The sequence below is a fragment of the Pimephales promelas genome, chromosome 10 (assembly GCF_988280905.1).
Source record: "Pimephales promelas chromosome 10, fPimPro1.hap1.1, whole genome shotgun sequence".
NCBI lineage: Eukaryota > Metazoa > Chordata > Actinopteri > Cypriniformes > Leuciscidae > Pimephales > Pimephales promelas.
Window position 1 is genome coordinate 31,199,303 of NC_142778.1, and position 20,483 is coordinate 31,219,785.

Consider the following 20,483-nt stretch of genomic DNA (forward strand, 5'->3'; position numbering starts at 1 on the left):
GCCGTTTTTAATGTGTGTTGAATATTCATGCCACTTGTACAAAGCTGGATGATATGCTTTAAGGTTACTTTTTGTTGAGAGTAGCATAAGCTTGAATATGGAGGAATTGAAGGAAAGTGAAAGCATAGATTTTTATTTAAAAGAATTTTTATTTTTATAATGAGGTCACTGCAGAAACGAGTTTTCAGCTGTCTTTTGAATATGTTAGTGATTCTGCATTCCGGATAAAGGGGGAGCGATCATTCCACCAGCAACAAACAGTGAGAGTGATTTTTATGGCTTTTTTTGTGGCCAAAATCATCGTGTGATGGTCCACGAGCCTTTGCTGATTTATCAATCACTTCTGTTAGGGTTATAGGACTTATAGGAGTGAGAGGAGGAGGGTGCTGAGTCTGTTGTAGATCTGTAAGGTAAGGTAAGGTAAACTGCTAGAAATCTTATAATGGGCCGTGGTTCTTCCATTAGGACAACGATCTAAAACAAACATCAAAATTAACACAAAAATGTATAACTGAGCACAAAATGTAGCTTCTGCCATGACCGTCCCAATCCCCTCCCATCTGAAGGATCTGGAGATGTTCTGTATGGAGGAATGGTCTCTGATCGAGAAGACTCAGAGCTGTTATTTTGTCAAAAGGAGGTTGCAAAAAGTATTCTGGCAAATAATTCAAATAAGGCAAATAATACTGACCAGCACTGTATATTTCACTGAATCCTTTTTTTTTTTTTTTTCTTAAAAAGCACAAATTCTTTTCTATTGGACTCATTTATTCTTAGAATAGCTTTTTTAGATTAACAGGCATTGTAATTCGAGTGACAGTGAATTGCTTGAGCAAAGCTTTAGTATCTATACTGCTGTGCTCTTCAGATAACTCACTGAGCATTTCTTCCATTTCTTTAGAAATTGTTTAGGCTAAGCTGGTGGATTGTAATTTCACATTTGTGAGAGTGTTTTTTTTTCTGTACACAAACTTCAATGGAGATGTCTGAATAAAAGACTACGTTTGTGAATCACTCTTTGTGTTAATGTACATGCATGTACATACATGCATGTTACTTAAACAGCAGTGAATCATTTATAAAAATTTTGTGTAGAATGTAGATTTATACCTTTTATACCTGGGATATTTCTTAACAATGATGCAATGGATGGGTTTTCAGTGTGCATGTGTTTGTGGTTAGGTACACTAAACAACTTGTTTTATCTACTCAGAGCTACTGTGCACAGGGTTACAGTGTCATCTATCCAGAAAAGAGATATATCCATTGAGGGATATCTGGTGATGTCAGTCATTACGCTTTCTTCCCACACCTTTGCATATTAGTTTGATTTTATTTTGACAGAAAATGTCAGTTTTTGCCATTTCAAACACAATTGCAGAAAATGGCCGATGGTAAATGAATTGATCATAAGCCAAGAGTTCCTTTTTGTCAATCAAAACAAGCTCCCGTTATAGAAACTTAGTTTAATGGAGTTTAGAGGATCATTTTTAGTTTACTTATCACTGAAGTTATACCTAATCACAATACAATAAAAGTTTTAAGATTGTCGGATCACTTAGTTATAAGTGAATATCACATGGAATCACATGTTTATGGTTTTAAGTGGGGAAGTTTTTCTACTGTCATGCAAAAAATCCAGAGATTGGAGTCTAGTTTTATAGTAAAAAAAATAAAAATAAAATAAAAACACCCATCAAAATGGGCCATTTACTGACAAGCCTTAAAGGAGCTGACCGAGGGTCAAAATGAAGGTTGAAAATAATATTTTTTGGCATATATATATATATATATTTGTTTGTTTTTGTGTTTTAAGAAATCATTGAAATAGCTTTCGTATTAGCACAGTTAAAAATTATCGAGTTATTTAATGAAATGTTAAAATCACAATACAGTGTTTCAGTTGTTGTTGTACATTATGTAGGTGTTTGGTTAAATTATTATGCAGTTTGTTTATTACGAGGCGAGCCACCGTAGGGTGTTGGCTCATCCAGTCAGAATGCCCGGTGGCTGGGTTTAACCCTTAGATCTGTTCTGGCACTGGCAGTTACCTCTTATGTTTGGATTAAATGCAGTCATTTACATTCGGTGTGATCATTGACTCATACCAACAAATGAAACGTTCTACGCATTGACTTCTGCATTTCTAAAATTGCATACCGGTTTTGGTAAAGGTCAACAAGATACAGCTTTCACTATAAACCCATCTGTCTGTTCTTCTGGAAAGATGAAAGCTGTTTCATGCAGTAGTGTGCATTAAAGTCTTGAAAGAGGAAAGCAAACCAGAACAGAGAGTGAAGCAAATTGCCCAGATGCACAGTAAAAAGGGGACACATAGTGTTTATTAGAGTCTCTTCATGCCCCTCACAGCTGCTCAGCTGACAGCTTCATTGAACATTACACACCAAACAACAGTTCCATGTGCAATAGTGAACAGACAACTGAGAAATAAGAAGAAAACTTTGAATGGGCAACAGAATATTTAAATAAACTCAGCTAATGTGTGAAGTCTGAGCATCTGTTAATTATTTGGGCATTTATTCACAAATTTAAATAAATTCAAACTGAAATATGATCGAATATGCACAAATGGTTAGTGAACTAGATTGTGTATTTGGAAATTAGTGTACAATTTTTGTGTTCAGCTCTAGATTTTCCCACCTGGAAAGTTACTAAAATCTCAATCCTGCTCTCTCATCTTTTAGCCCTTGAGCAATGCACTAAACCTCCGGTTGCTTGAGGGAAACTGCTGCTGTTTTAATTGAAGTATTTTTGGATGAAAGCATTTGCTAAATGGTGTCTAATGATAGGTAAAGTAATAACTAAAATAGAAGCACAGTCAGAGTGTAGCACAGAATATCATAATTGCAAGAATAAAGATCCTGAAAATCTCAATTCATGGCAAATGTCAATATCACATGATGAAATCAGTCTTCGGGGTACAGTGTAAGCATAACAGTACAGGAGATTTGTGAGTTTGTGATGCTCTTAGAAAATGGTATATGTTTTCCCCCCAATACATAGAAAATCATGCTGATATGATACATTTCATATCAGCTGAGCTTTTTCCTCTTTAAATACAGTGTCTATTTTTAGTAAATCATTTAAAGTACAGCATCTGACTGACAAAGTTGTAATGTTTCAATTTATATTATTCATCATCTGGTGTCATTTAAAGCCCTTTGAAGCTGCACTGAAACTCTCATTTGGACCTTGAACCGTTTGGTTCCCATTGAAGTCCATTATATGGAGAAAATGCTTGAATGTTTTCATCAAAAACCTTTATTTCTTTTCGACTGAAGAAAGAAAGACATGGATATCTTGGATGACATGGGGGTGAGTAAATTATCAGCAAAAGTTTTTTTTTTTTTTTTTAAAGTGAACTACTCCTTTAATCTTCTAGCAGGGAAGTACTGTAGGCATATTCGGATGCAGCCAAAGTGAAAGAGACATACAACAACAAGTTTGAGCAAAATCCTATCACTCCCAATATTTATGATATGGATGTGCAATTGTATTGGCATGCGCAAAAAACTAACAATTCTGTCAACAAAGATATGACACTTAACTAGAGTGAATAGACTGCTCAGCATGTAAATAAAGAACGAAGAATGTTTCATTTACTATTATTATTCAATGTGTATCAATATGAAACGGAAAGACGAAAGGTCAGCTGTGAGAATATTGCCTCCACTGCGTTCTGCATACAGATAGTTTACATTTACCAAGTGACCTTGAAAGAAAACCCCAGATTCTTTTAAACCTTCTCTAATTTTTTTTCCGACTCTGTCATGCTGCAGATATGTATCTGATGAGATAGCAGCTCATGCTGTGTAATTTCCTTTCTGCCGTGTTTGTTATTCAGGTCTGATTCCCAACTAATGACACTTCTTTCCAGACAAACATTAAAGTATAATATGAGTGTTATAGTCTATTTTTCATAAGTGACAAGATGAGCAGTGCTTCGTGTATTTCATTACAGTATTTAACGATATTATTGGATGACGCTGCCTCAAAAGTTTTCATGTACACCACCATTCAAAAGTTTGGGCTATTTATTTCTGAAAGACATCGATACTTTTATTCAGCAAACATTAAATAATAAAAAAGTTACAGTACAGACATTTATAATGTTACAACTTTCTATTATCAAAGAGTCGTAAAAATCCACAAAAATTGGTTTTCAAACAGATTTCAACATTGATAATCATAAAACTTTTCTTACGCAGCAAATTGGCATATCAGAATGATTTCTGAAGGGTTTGATTCTGTTTAGCCTCTGCAAGCATGGCCGTAGGAACCATTGTATATGGGTAGCACAAGCTCTATTTTTTATTTTGCCCTAATAAATTAAACTCCATTACCGGTGACTCGCTACATTATATATTCAATGAGCTGCAACTGATGAAAGTAACCGCCAGTTGTACCCTTACAGTCAAATATTGAATTGCAAACATCAATAATGCTTTAAAGCACAAGTTTGGTATTTTACAATTAAAGCCCTGTTTTAAGATCGTTTTTTAGACGGATGCTGCTGTCCCGAGAATTTTCGGATTCTGTGGTAGCCCCCCCACACCTCTACAATGGTAGCAGAGGTGCACCGGAAAAACAATCCTTAAAAACACATAAAACTTGACGCGAAAACAAAGACGTGAAACTCATCGAGTGGTCTAGGGTGTTCACTGATATGTTCACATAAAAATCGCCGCAAAAGATGCTTTCCAACGGGTGTTTTACCATTCGTTGTAAAACTGTAGGCCTATTTTTCCGAACGCCTCACAACCGTACATTCTTCCGTTGAGAGCTTGAATAATAGACACTCCAGCCCAGTTGGTGGCGATAATGCACCTTTGCCGATCGCAAGCAAACCACTTGTAAAGTGCAGCCTACGATACCGCGACTGCATAAGACTACAGAAAGAATGCAAACAACCCCATTTCCGTTTCCGGCGGCGGAGTAATACCGTACATCGCAGAACATACAATACAAGTCAATGGAGTTGTACAAAAACTACGATAAAACCTGTTGGAAAGCATCTTTTGCTGCGATTTTTGTGTGAGCATATCAGTGAACACCCCAGACCTCTCGGTGAGTTTCACGTCTTTGTAAACTAAAGTTTTGTGCATTTTATGAAGGATTGTTCCTGTGCACCTATGCTACCATTATAGAGGTGTGGGGGTGTTACCACAAAAACTGAAAATTCTCGGGACAGCAGCATCTGTCTAAAAAGACCATCATAACCATTCTATTTCATCAGAAACGAACTTGTCCTTTAAGTTGTCAATGCATGGCAAATGATCATGGTATCAGCAGCAGGATAATCTGGATAGCGGAGTTTAATTAAAAGGCGCCAGAATACATAAAATGGCATTTACTCCAGTAACATTTTTTTCTGAGAGTTGACCCACCCACTTGCTTCTGACGCCAATGTCTGCAAAGACCTTCTTGTAGGTCACAGTGAGTGTTCAACCTTTGAGCAATTGCTTTTAATCTGTGTTTGTGTCTAAAATTGTCTCTCCAGTGTCTGATTACAATCCTCAGCATGCGCTTGAATCATCGGTAGCATGTGATTAATCCATATAGAGATGTGAACTTCCCTAATGGGCCAATTTACTGTTAATTAAGAGCAATTTAATGATATAACCATATTAGAAAAAACTTTGTATGCAAGACTATGAAAGTCGAAGGCTGAATGTAAAATTATAGTATAATTGATGATAATATGTTTAGGAGATAACCCTGAGGCTTTGCTGCTGTCGGTTTGTTTCGATTGTGAATGGCTTTAGGCTGTATAAAAATTGAGAGAGAGCAATTGTCGCAGAAGAACTGATTGTGTGATAACTGTCTAGCCTCAATCGTTGACGTCGATATGAATTGAGTTCAGCAAGGAAAAAGGTTAATCTGATTGTTTCATTTCAGTGGCTTTATCTCTCCACTCTGCGGGCAGATTTCCATGACACTGAAGCTGAAAGCACCTTTTGGATTTGATTAGTGGTTTTCTTGGGCAAGTTTGATACCTTAGTTTAATGTATATGCTGTTTGCTTTTATAGCTCAATTATTCTTTCCAACCCATTTTATTTCAGTAGTGTGATATGTTGAATATCTAAGTGAAATGAAGAAAAATGGATAACGGGTCTTGATTTTATACTTCAGAAGTTGCTGTGGTTGCTGGGGAAATCTACCATGTCTTTTATACTCTTCCATTTTCATCTTCTACGAATTTGCATGGTCTGGGTTATTAGTATTAACGGGATGCCCCACTTTTTTGGAAATAGGCTCATTTTACCACTCCCCCAGATTTAAACAGTTGAGTTTTACCTTTTTCAAATCCATTCAGCCGATTTTCTGATCTATAGAAGAATATCAGTAACCAGAGTTTCTGGTCTCATTGACTTCCATAGTTGGAAAAAAATATATACTATGGAAGTCAATGAGACCAGAAACTGTCTGGTTACTGATATTCTACTAAATATCAAAAAATCGGCTGAATACATTCGAAAACGGTAAAACCCAACTGTTTAACTCTGGGGGAATGGTAAAATGAGCCTATTTCCAAAAAAAGTGGAGTATCTCTTTAAATATTCTTTAATATAATTCAGAAGCGCATGGAAGCCTGTGTCAGAAAAAGGAAAGTTGAGGTGAGTTTGAGTCACTTTCGTCTGAGCAAGATGGTGTACCTTAACTACACAAAAATACAGTTTTTAAACACTACTTATAGAAAACGAAGGACAAAGAATATGCATCAGGTGTGTTTTGTTTTTTTATGTTTTTAATTCACTTAGGAAGCCAGTGTAAACTTTGTCATTACATATTATATTACAATGCTATCTCACGACAAATTCGTACATTAAAAATTGGCTAATTCGTACTAAATCTTAAGACCTCACTTGTACGAATTCGTACGATTTGTCTAAATCCATGTGATGGTTAGGTTTAGGGGTGGGGTCAGGGGTAGGTCATTTGTACGAATTCATACGAATTGGCCAATTCGTAAAATATGTACGATTTAGCAAAAATCCTACTAATTCGTACGAGTGAGGTCGTACGAATTGTTACAAATTAGCCACCTCGTAAAATTCGTACGAATTCCCGTAAGATCGTGTTGGATATTACAATGCTATCATGCATTGTGCAGGCAATTAGCTTATTGTAAATAAAATCCTGACCTGCTAATGTCACTGCTAAAAACTATAAGTAGTGTTGCATTCCGACAATTTTCTCACTGACGCCCTCAAATCACACACAAAAAAACAACTAAAATCTCAAGCTTCCCACTGGTATTTACTAACTTGCTGTGGCGTTCATGTGCGTTCAACTCATAAATAGGATCTTTTCGACATGACTTGAACACACCAGAAGTGCAAACAGCCCATCTTGTTGGCAAAGGGCTATTTACACTAACTCCACCCAAGATAACAAAAGACACCAAACAAATAACTGCAACCGAAAGATTAATGAACGTTTAGTGATTGTTTGACTAGCGAATGACGCCATTTAAACCAGCAACAGATGAAGGGAGCGCACATACTGTACCTAGCTGCAACATAATAGCATACATTGTCAAAAAGTAACACAAAAGTAACCGTTGGATTTTAAAACCAATCAAATCAAATGTTAAACGTGGTCTGAAAAATATATTATTATATAAAATTACTGAATATTAAGTGTCACAAACTTAGCAAGTCAAGTGCGACAGTGGGGAAGCAAACCAGAAAACCAGACCAGACAGTCAGGGAACAGTTCTCAGTGTCTTTCAGTGCCAGTCACTATTACGTATACGGATCTAACACTATTAGTACATTGAACAATGTTGGCTTAAAATAAGCCACCATGGATTTATATGAACATTTTCTAGAGACCGGTGCAGTGTTGATGATAATACATCCTATTGTCATTTATTATTTGCATAATGTATCTTTCAGTTTGCTAGATGTAATGTCCCCAATGTAATCTTTTTTCATCCCCAGACCTGATCCCTTTGTAGACACTGGAGTAATTCTTTAGTCCTCAGCTGAAATAATAGCCTCATAGCATCCTGACAGGTGATTAATGAGTATGCAAGTACACGACATGAAAGGATTACAGTTGTCAAGCATTTAAATGCTTCATCAGGTTCTGTGCATCTCTAAGTGTTCCTTTTATACGGTTTTAAAGGTTCATTGAGTTTTTTCATTGAGGTTCAAAGGGTTTACATGCATCCAAGGAAAAAAAAACACTTACATTTTCTCATAATATTCATTGTAGCATTACGTCTGAAACAATTCAAGATTCGGTCTCCTTAAACCCCTCCTTTAGGAGAGACTACTCTGCTCTGATTGGTCAGATGGCCCAGTCTGTTATGATTGTCAAGTCACCTTTTTATATTTATATAATGCTCTATACAATATAGATTGTTTCATCAGTGACAACAGCAAAATGATTCAATGAATACAAACAGAGATCATTTGTCTCTTGGGGGGGATTTAAAATGAATCTTGCAAGGTGATTTACTAAGGTTTGCACTAGTCAAGTTACTGGTATTTGTGGCATTATATATATAGGCCAAAAAAGTATCTCTTAAAGCAGATGCTAATTTGGAAAGCCGAAAATCATTCTGGAAATGATCCGGATGCGTCTGTGTTTTTTAATTTTTGCATGTCGTCAGTAGATCACGCGCAAAACTTTACCCATCACTGCTTTTTTCAATTAAGCTCTCACACTAATTTGTTTATTATTGGTCTAACCCTAACCCTACCCCAGACCTAAACGCTTAACTCAGAAACAAAACTCCCATTACCATATCTGAATTTCGGCTCTGGACACTTTCCTCAGCACTTAATACACAGTGATACAAAACGATGCAGTTGGTTTTGCCGTATCAATTCCAGCACGAGTCCTTATCATTTTCAAGTGTATGTGAAGTGGATTCGGAAGTAAGACTAGAATTGATGACGATTTGTTTCAGCAGTTCAGAATCGATAACAATAACTTAATTTGTCGTGCACTTTCAATTTTGTAACTTTGCAAACCTTTTACATTCACAAACAGCAACATTACATGAAAGGTAATGTCCGAAAAAGCAATTTAAGAAATTCAGGTATATATTTATGACATCAAATCACTGGCCCATGCATTTCACTGCTGAATTGAATAAAAGAATAAAGTCCTGCTTTTCAGAAATAGACCAAAGTCTAGGGCTGAGACTGAGAGTATGGATGTCACCACAGTTCATCAGCAGTGTCAGAGCAACTGCTGTCACCTTTAGCATTTCATGCAGAGCACAGGTAGAGACTGTGACTCCCAAATCTTACTTTCATGTAAAGAGCAGCACTAGCTGTCATATCCCATCATGTACCCAAAGTGCTGAGAGCACAATGAGTTCCCACAGGTTCTTCTTGAAATTATCCAAAGAGAAAACTTGACGCTAACGTCCAAAATAAGTGGTAAGGTACTTCTGTTCAATTAGGTGCTCTTTGATTGGTGCACCTGTTCACATGTTTATTTTTAATGAGGATAGGTCTGCTGTTTTCTAGCATTCATTTTCAAGTCAAAAATTACTGACTGAGGTTGACTTTGTTCTTTTATACAAACTGGAATGAAAGTGTTTTGTGACTCGTTAGTTCAGAGGTCGTCAGTTTGTCTTAAATGAAAGGAATAGTTTCCTTTATATTCATGCCAAGAGCTACTTCATCACAGACTTGCAAATTAACTCTTTGACATTCATTAGCCCTCTTAGAAAGCTTTTGTGATTTATGGGGAATATTGTGGAATTTTAATCTTACAGAGATCAAAGATGTCAAAATAATGGAATCGGGATGATTGTCACCATGTGTTTTGCAAAGAATGTAATAACCTAATCTTTGCCGATTAGCCGTTCTAGACCTTTTGTGTGAGATTTTGTATGCATGAATAAAAATATCAAATTATGCTTTCTTTAATCGTCTTTAAACGTTTTTTCCTCACCAGCAACACTAAAATGTTCATGCATAATTGCATAATTTATCTATATTTAAATGCATTTTATCAGTGAAATAGGAAACTTATGCTATTACAGACTATGGGGATAATTTATTAAACCATTGTTTTCGTCAACGGAAATTGTAATACTACAACATGATGATATTACAATGTACAATTTAAGTGCTAATTTTAAAGTATAGGTGGTTGATAACCACAATGTTGTTATTGTTAAATAAAACTCATCAAAAATTACAATTTATGTTACTTGAAATGTAAAAATTTTCAAAGGACTTTTACAGTAGTTAGTTAGTTCCTGTTTCCCGTTTTGCCTATGTCTAATTTGTTCCCTTGTTACCGATTGTGTTCACCTGTGTCTTGTTTAGTTTATCCTGTGTGCATCCTCTGTCTAGTCTTTGGTTGGTTCAGTTGTCCTTTCTAATGTTTGTAAAGCTGTTACATTCTCTCCTGTGCCTTAATATATTTTAATGTGTTTACACGCACATTCTTAACCGAATTATGTTTAATAAGCCGATATCACGTGTGGTCATGTAAATGCGTTAAACCGTTTTCCTCTACCGGCGTGAGGTAATAAACGGCTTAAGAATAAACCGATCGACATAGCTAGATTTTTGCCCAGTACATTTTTGCCCATTCAAAATATGAATAAATACAAAATATATCAAACTAAATCGCATATACTAAATAACACTGGAAAACACACCTTTGTACACATGGACTGTTTTAGTTACAGAGTCTGTCCTATTCATAAAATTACATAATTAAAAACGTACAATACTGTTTAATTAAAATGTCGGTAACACTTTACAATACGGGTGCACTAATATGCATTAATTCATACTTAACTAATGCACAGATAATCAGGAAGAACTAAACCATTAATTAATGATTACTGCATCAGCAACTAATAAAGAGTCTGTATGATTAATAGATTAAGTAATAAATTAATTGCTATTAATTCAATGTGTCATTGTGTATTAATTCCTTAATAACATATTTTATTAACTAATAGTGTAAATTAATGTGTTAATTACCACAATTCGTCAAAGCTATGCACTTCAACTTCCAGTTGTCTGCTTTAATTAATCATTAGCTAATGATTTGCAAAGGTATCATTATGTTATGACTTTACTTGTTGAGGCACATCATTATTAACTAGTCATTTAATAATTGTAGTAACTGCACATGAATTTTCAGTAACAATGAAGTAATTAATCATGTATAATGCATACCTGTCATTATCTGGAAGTTGAAATACAAGGCTTTGGCTCATTCTGGTAATTAACATATTAATTAACACTATCAGTTCAAAAAATGAGTTATTATGGAATGAATCCACAATTACATATTTAATTAATAACAATACAGACTCTTAATTAGTTCCTAATGTGGTAATCATTAATGAATAGCTTATATAATCATTAGTTACATATTAATTCAGTATTATCTGTGCATGAATTAATGCTTATTAGTGCACCCGTATTGTAAAGTCTTACCAAAATGTCTAAATAATTCATGCATAAATGCCAACCCACGTCTAGACAGCAACAGTGTTTGCAAATCTTTGTTTAATGAGACATTGACATGTGACAGCATTGCCATCTTGATGGATTGTTTACAGACACCACAGGTGGAGAACTCAAATAGAGCTACAGAATTACGCTTGAGATTTTGATTGAGAGTAATAGGTGCCCTCAAGTAAGCAGGAATATTATTTTCTCACTCGTCATTTATTCATATAGGCCTATATATTATCTGAAGACTTTCCAGAACAATTTTAACAACATTTTGACAAGTGTTAGAGAACTCAGAAGTGAAGACCAGGGGAACCTAAATTAAACATTTAATAAATTTGTAACACTACACAAGTATTACTGAGTGTTCACTAATATACATCAGAATCTTGTCAAAAATGTAGTTTAATTCAGTTAAAGGTAGCCGATTTCAGAGAGGCTAGCAATACCTGATGACGTGTGATGTCTGCACAAGCAGGGAGTCCAAGGTAAATACTGTACATACGTCGACAGCTTGGTAGGACATCCTATCATTTCATTCTGAGACTTCCACAGAGGAGACACTTCTATAATTCATTGCAATCGGAATCTGAGTTTCAACCAGTATAACAAAAAGTGTTTATGAAAAACATTGCCTACCCTAGCCTTAAACTGAGAAATCCCCCCACCCCCTCACTCCAAAAGACTTTAAAGAGGATGTGAAGACCTTCTGAGGTCTGAGATCTTTAATTGCTTTTTTTTATCCTATTTGCCATCGTTTAATTCCGCTACTTTTTGATACATTTAATTAGACTCTCTTACAAACCAATAAAATGACCTTCATGACGTCAGATGTGTAAAGCAAAGGTTAGGAAATGGAAAGTCTAAAGTGCAAACAATAAATAGTTAGACATATTTTGCTGCTCAGTATATAAGACAAAACCTTTATTTTATCATTTTTAATTGCTTTCTTTTTCTCATAGCCTTGTTTTAATTTGCAACTGCCTCTGGATGGGGATCTGAATCACCCTTTATAAACCCATGACCTTTGTGACATTTAATCTTTAAAGTACAGAAGTATTATACTGTAAAATACGGAACAGCAGTTTGATATAATTTTGAATGTGACATGGTCTATCATTTTTGAATGAAACTCGTTTATCTTGACGAATGAGCTTACGTGAACAGATGGATTTATGTGTTGTGCTCTAGAGGAAAAATTCTGCCCTCTAGTATCTAGTATATTACATTATTAAGCTGATCTATTCCAATTTGAATACAGATTAGTATTCAAACAGAACTCCATTTTGTGCTATATGAACAGAAAAACATATATATATATATATATATATATATATTGCTGTTTTCACTGTCATCGATTTAATGGAAACCAAAGAATGAGCTTAACAAAATATTATTATTAATATAATTTTAAAAATTAAAATATTTATATATTATAATATGTGAAAACAAATTGTTTTATAGACATGCAGTGTCAAAGCAGCATCTGACGAAGACAGAGCCGGAGGGACGAGGGAGTTGCAAGAACGAAGGCCTAAGGTGGAGCCGAGGGAGGAAGGAGGCAAGGTGGAGCCGTCTGGTCAACGAGCTGAGGTAGAGTGACGGGCTTTGTGGTTGGAGGCGAAGCCAGTGTATTCACTTGCAAAGATGAATTGTAGACAGATCCGAGGTTTCATATTTTACACACACAAACCGCTCGTTTCGTGTCTTAGGCCATCAATGTGTACTTACATTACGAGTCATTAAATCATGTTAAAATTGGACTTCTCTGTGGATGCTCTTTTAGAAAATCCCCATAGACTTCCATTATATAACTGACAGACAAGAACGGTTTGACCTAAAAATATCAAAATCGAAAATACTGTGGAAACAAATACACTTACATCTTGGATGCCCTTGAGGTAAGCAAAAACATATCAAAAATTAATTTCAAAGTGAACTGTCCCTTTAAGAGCGGAAAAGTTATGTGAGTTTCTAACTCAACAGTCATTGGAAATGTTGGTTGATTTTCCTCATTTCGAAAGCAAAGAATAGACTGCAAACCTCTTTTAAACGGTCAATCAAGAAACCGGTTACACAAATACTGCATGTAGAAAACACACATGAATGCTGAGCATTAGCTAAATGAGAGACTGGAGGGTGTTCTGATTGGGATTAAACATTTCTGTTCAGACTGAGAATATTGTGTCATTTGCATTTCAAAGGTTGCATCCCAGGCTATCTGATGCTACTCTGCCCATCTTTGTTCCTGAACGCTGCTCTGAATCATTTTGTTGTTTACATTACCCAGAGAATTTTTTTTTCCGAAGCCTGTACCGTAAACCTCTTTTACTCAAGTAACAAAAAGAGCGCTGCTAAGCTTCTGCATTCTGTCAGCTTGATAAACACTAAAGCCTCAAGACGAGTCAATTGTGCGCTCCTCGGTAGCATAGAGTATCAGTAGGCTATAGAGTGTCCTCTCTGAAGAATTTCTATCTAATCAAATGATTGTTTCTTTATTTTATTTTTTTTTGTCAGACTCAGGGGCTTACAAAGCAGATGCTATGATGCAGGCGGTACGAGCCCTCTCATTTCAGACCTCTTCAGTTGTTTAAAATATCTTCCATGTGATTGCAATAGTTCATCAAAAAATGCTCTTAGCATTTCTCCAATTGTATTGGAGTGTATTGTAGCAGATGGAGTGATTAATTTAAGAATGACTCAGTTTCAAGGGAACAGCTTTCAGCGGCTGTTGTTATCTGAATGGCATGTTTATGAAATACAGGAGTCATTCACAATTAGTTTAAGCTTTTCAAGTTACACTGAAATGCAATTTCAATGCAAACCTAAATTCTCAATGCTCCTCTCCAAAAATAGTGTGGTCTTAAAAGCATTGATTCAGTGGGCAAGCATACAGTACATGCTCATTAAATTGAACTACCAACGCGTATTGACATGACCCTCCAGGCATATCCCAATGATCTATTTTGAAAAGACCAAGAGGGGCTATGAGCTTTATATTATCTTATTATATGATCCCGTTGATTTAGGCCAGTTTTTATCAAATACTGAATTTATACCAAAAAAAGGTAAAGAAAAATTATAAAAATTTGCAGCTCCTGAAAAATAAATTCCATATCACAGGTTCATCTGTTTTAAAATAAATCAAATAGCAAACCTCAGTAGAGACTTTTGCTTTAAATATTAGGGTAAAGGTTTACACACGATCACTCTCAGAAAAAAAGGTACAAAAGCTTTCACTGGGGCTGTACCTTTTCAAAAGATACACTTTTGTACCTAAAGGGTGCATATTGGTACCTTAATGGTACATATTAGCACCTAAAATGTACATAATAGCACCTAAAATTCACATATTAGCACCTAAAATGTACTTATTAGAACCTAAAATGTACATATTAGCACCTAAAATGTACTTATTAGCACCTAAAATGTACATAATAGCACCTAAAATGTATTTATTAGTACCTAAAATGTACATATTAGCTCCCAAAATGTACATACAGTAATAGCACCTAAAATTCACATATTAGCACCTAAAATGTACTTATTAGAACCTAAAATTTACATATTAGCACCTAAAATTTACATATTAGCACCTAAAATGTATTTATTAGTACCTAAAATGTACATATTAGCACCTAAAATTTACATATTGGAACCTAAAAATTAACTTATTAGCACCTAAACTTATATTAGCACCTAAAATGTACTTATTAGCACCTAAAATTTACATATTAGCACCTAAAATGTACTTATTAGCACCTAAAATTTACATATTAACACCTAAAATTTACTTATTAGCACCAATATACTTATTAGCACCTAAAATGTACTTATTAGCACCTAAAATTTACATATTAGCACCTAAAATTTACTTATTAGCACCTAAAATGGACAAAAGTTTACCTTTTGAAAAGGTACAACCCCAGTGACAGCTTTTTTGTACCGTTTTTTCTGAGAGTGTAGTTTCTCTCTAACAGAAAACCAGTTGGGCCCTCATTTATTAAACAAATGCACGACAGATTATGGCATTTATCAACATGAACGGTGGCCTATCCAAAATATGAATAAGTATAGTAATAAATGTTACTCATTTAAATAATATCTGCCCAAGGAATCCACAAAAAAGGTGCAGAGGCCTGGTTGAGCTGCATTAGAAAAGACAGTGTTGTCACTATGTCAACGCTTTGAGATGCTGTTTCTTCCACCCCTTTCCAAAACTCATTTGTTTTACCTTCCTAAGGCTTCCTAAACTTTATTTTAAACACTGTTCCTGAACATCATTGCCTTAACGTTTATCTGTGTGCTGCACATTTTAAGGAGAACAGCTTCCAGAAGAAAATACAATGCAGGCTATACACAAAAGCTTCTCCTGAAATGGAGCAGTTCTTTGTCAGGACGATCTGTTTTGGACAAACGTTTCAGTGTGTGTGTAATTATTTCTAGTTGTGTTTTCTATAAACTAGTTCCAAGTTTTATGTTCTTGCTACGATGTAAATAAAGGAGAAAGCTGTTTTCTTCCGCTCACCTGCTATCCTCCATTAGTGTTGACATAGTGTTTACTTTTGTCAGATCTTGCTTTTGTAAGATGGTTTAACGCCCCTTAGGGAAATTAGCCACGGTTTTGTGACCGATTACTTTGTTTTACCATAGTTTTCTGACAAGTATCATGATTAAATGGTGTATTACATTATATCTAAAATGTATAAGAAAAGAAAAAAAAACATACCACTCTAGCCTGGTTAAAACCAGACCATTCTCAGTTGTAACTGGCAAAGCGTCATAGACAAAACATTTCCAGAGGGGCGTCACCAATGGACGTCGCGGGTAGACCAAAACCAATCAGAGCGATGAAGGAGATGACGTATGTAGAGTCAGTGTTATTCTTTGCTGGGTTTTTAACAAAAAGGAAATGTTCAAATCGCTTAAAACAGACACGATAGCTGATTCCAACGAGTGATGTTCGAGGGCGGCATCCATCTTTGTAATGTAGGCTAAAATCTGCTTCAAAATCCCGGCGCTTTCGTCATCGTGTAAAGCCCGCCCCAACGTTTCTGACTGGTGCCGCGATTTCGACGGATTGGAAATGGGCTTGAATGAGCTCTTTGCCAGACTAACTTTCAGAGCAAATCTAATTTTGCTGGAAGTTGTCTGGGTTTTCCCAGGCTAACTCTGAAACATCCTGTGAAATCCATGCTTGCAAAGTCCATGGATGAAATCCGTTCGGCACAATCCTCTTGTTTGTTAACATTCTTACAGTAAGCGTTAATCAGACTTGAATTGGTTTGAAATTGACAGCATCCTTAATATTTACACATGAGCAGATGGAACTTGTAGTTGTGGTAAGGAAAGTGACATTTCCTGAACATTTTGTATTTGAGAAGTAGGGGCTTCATCGAAACAGGAACTGTTTAGAGCATTCAAGCCAGACTGGGAGAGTGGTGCTGTAATAATGCAAACTATGTGAAAAAGAATGTGTTTTTTGAACAATCAAGCATTAAAGCATATTCTAGTCTAGTAACCCCAAAAACAAAATCAAGACTTGTAAGGGCATAATGTGACCGTTTCAAATTATGATTGTTTTCAACGTCTGATCCTTGTACGATGGGATTGTTTCACGAATCACATGTGAACCCTGTCGTAAGTTGATTTCTGCACTCGTTTCTACGTTAGATTGATAATTTAGGCTCTTGGAGTCTTTAATTGGTGTAGCCTTGGGAAGTCATGGCCTAATGATTGGAGAGTCAGACTTGTAATGTAAAGATTGCCTGTTTGATTCTCAATACCGGTGGGGGAGTGAATGAACAGCGCTCTCTTCCACCCTTAACCCATGACTGAGGTCCCCTTGAGTAAGACACTCAACTCCAAATTGCTCCCCAGGTTCAGCAGTGAATGGTTGCCAGTGTTTGACTTTGACGACTTAAATGCAGAGGACAAATTGGGCCTATACTTGGCCTTTACTTCACTTTCACTATACCATACTTTTAAAAAGTTCAAAGTTGGTTTGTAGATTTTCTCAATTCTACTTCCGTTGAGTCATTTTTAATTTCCCAAGGATCTTTCCTTTCCGCACAAGTGCCCCAAACACAGCCCTGCACTGGGTCGCCTCCTTATCCTTTGAGCCCCAGGTGATGAGAAAAGTAATGGGTAGGATATATCGCCCACTTTCTCCAAAAATGTAATGTGAAGGATGTTGGGCTGATGTATTAATAAAGGTTTTTATACTCAGAAGGGCAGAAAAAAAAATACACACACACTCGAAAGCATTCAAAGGTTTGAGGTAGGTCTTTTTTAATGTTTTTGAAATAAATCTATTACAATTTAAAATAACCGTTTTCTATCTTGACATAGAACATGGTTTGCGTAACATCAGCAACCCATTATTAGCTGTTTGAACTTCTTGTTCACGATCTCGCAAAGTTCTATTATAATCAATAAAGTTGTCTACACTGCACAATGAAACTCTTTTTATTGTGTCTAGACTTTGTTAATGCAAGGATTCGCAAGCAACGCTGAACAAACAACACTGATTGGCCACTGCGTTCAAGAGATCTTAAAACATGTCTGTGATTGGCTTCATTGCTTTTTTCATTTATTTGCAGTTATCAAAAATCTTTTCATTTTTTTCTTCTTTTTTTTGCATTATGGTAGTGTAGACTGATGTAAAAAAGGTCATAAAGCGGATAAGGCTGTGACAAAAAAAATGAATTATGAAAAAATGAATGGGTGTTTATACTTGTGCAAGGCATTGTAATATGTAAACAAAATTATATTGCTTACTTCCATAAAACTTCTGCTTTTAGCTGACAGGAAGACAGTCTTGTCAAGGATGAGGTACACTAAGCCACTAAATCCTACAACAGATTGAATTTTTTCAATAGGTCACAGAAACTATACGCACAGTAAATAAATCTTTGTATTGAGCCTTTTGTCACATAGAGACAGACTTCATGTTTGGATGAATTATGATCCCCTGGTAATTGAAAGACTTAAAAGAGGTGACAATCAAGCTATTGATGTCAAGACGGTCTGGATATAAGGGGGTCCCTCCCGAAATCTTCAGTCGTGGTTTTCTGAGTTGTTGATGTGTCTGCTCCAGCTGTGCACCTTGTGTTTGTGAGCAGACTCCTTGCCTTGGTTTATGTGTCCAGTTGGTCTTCTCCCATCTGAAATGTGCAGTTATTTATGTACAAACAGAAAGTATGGATATAGCCATGCTTTCTTAACTTTTGTTCCTATCTTTTTGTCAAATTAGTAGTACTAATGAGAAAACTCCTTCTTAAAGAAACCATATTAGCCTATGCTCTTTTACAGTCTTGATAGGTTTTTACTTATTTTTGTTGCAGCACCTCTCTTCCCAGTCTGTTTGTAACGCTCTGTTTAGTCCCAATTGGCAGTTGTACTCTGATTGGTCAGCTGGACCAGTATGCTTTGATCTCAACACACTATACTAATACAGCTCAACTAAGCTTCGAACCATCCCCTATTTTAGGCAGTTCGGAAAAAGAAATTGGTAGGTCATCTTTAAAAGAAGTATGACGGATACATGCTCATTGCTAAACATTAGTTAAAAGGGTTCTTTAAAAAATGAAGTAAGTTGAAATCTCTGTGAACCCTTCCCACTGGACACCTTCAAAGACTTCACCCTAGAACCAACCTAAAAACCATCGCTATCTGAGTTATTCTATAATTAAGGCTTTTGGGCATTTGATACTGAGAAGAAAAACAGGATTTTTTCCCAAAACACAAATATGATCTTGCATGTGAGTTTCAAAGATTTCAAAGCCTGCAGTAGCCATTTTGCTAAGTCTTTGTCGTTTTTTTTCTTCTTTTTACACATAAAAATAACTTAAAATAAGGAATTTGATTTAAGTTATGTAATGTTTTAGAAGATTCCTCTCTTAACATTGGACTCCTTGCTGTTTAATGTGCACAAATATCTGCCCTGGAAAAGAGGTTGTGGGAAGGAACAATAATTCAATTCAATTCAAACTTCTATTGTGTGTATGCTGCTTTTACAAAAAGCTCAAAAGCAGCTTAGCAAAGAAAAGTGCTTTACAATCCCCACAGTTCAAGCCAAAGTGGCGTAGGTTGTACAAAAAAAACTCCATTTAAAATACGAGGGCAAGATAAGAATGAAATCTTAAGAGAAACTATAGGCTATTGTATTCTGTTGGATTTTTATTACATCCTAAATTATTTAGCTGATGCATTTCTTCACATTGATGTTCAAATTGAGCACAAGCGCACATCCTTGTCATGGTTGTTGTGTGAACATACCCTTCGTGTTGACATGAATATTTTAGAAAATATCAGACTGCTGGATGGCGTGAAGATACGATTTTTGAGCCTGCCCAAAATAATTTGTGATTTAAATTTAAAGATTTGCAGTAGATCTGTTCAATCATCTTATAAATCCATCAGAATTTTGTGACAGGTCATGGTGCGTTTGTTGCACATTTCCATTTACGTTGCATACGTTTTCTGTCTTTTCAAAATTGATCTTTATCAGCTGTGTCACTGTCACTCACTTCAGTAATAAAGATCTACACCTACACTGAATTAAACCCCAGCTGTCAGTCGTCACTTAAACTGTCCCTGAACAAAAGCTTCAAGACACATTTACATTTATCACATGAAAACTGTACCACTGACATTTCAGCTTATCATCAGTTCGAATTAAAGATTCTAGACAGCTTTAGAATTAAAGGTGCAAGTTTGAACTGAACAGGATTTTACTGTCTGATATCATACATTTACATTTATTCACTCAGCTGACGCTTTTTTACAATTGCTATATATGTCAGACGTCAAACGCCTCTGGAGCAACTAGGGGCTAAAGGGATAGTTCACTTCCAAGATGTTGGTGTCTTTGTTTCCACAGTGTTTTCAATTTTGATATTTTTAGGTCAAACCGTTCTTGTCTGTCAGTCATATAATGGAGGTCTATGGGGTCCACCTCAAAGAGCATGTACAGAGAAGTCCAAATTAAACATGATTTAATGACTCGT

At 35.7% G+C, this 20,483-nt stretch overlaps 1 protein-coding gene across 3 annotated transcripts in view; it reads left to right on the top strand.

Moving 5' to 3' along the window:
• The window catches only part of plin1 (perilipin 1), a 95,289-nt gene that overhangs the window by 9,672 nt on the left and 65,134 nt on the right, over nt 1-20,483 (top strand). For 2 of the 3 annotated variants that reach the window (XM_089116467.1, XM_089116469.1), the window contains exon 3: nt 12,937-13,065. The gene's annotated coding sequence lies outside the window, so the exon portion shown is untranslated. Of the gene's footprint in view, nt 1-4,959; nt 5,089-12,936; nt 13,066-20,483 lie in introns of those variants that run through there. The other variant, XM_089116468.1, reaches the window with a different exon arrangement.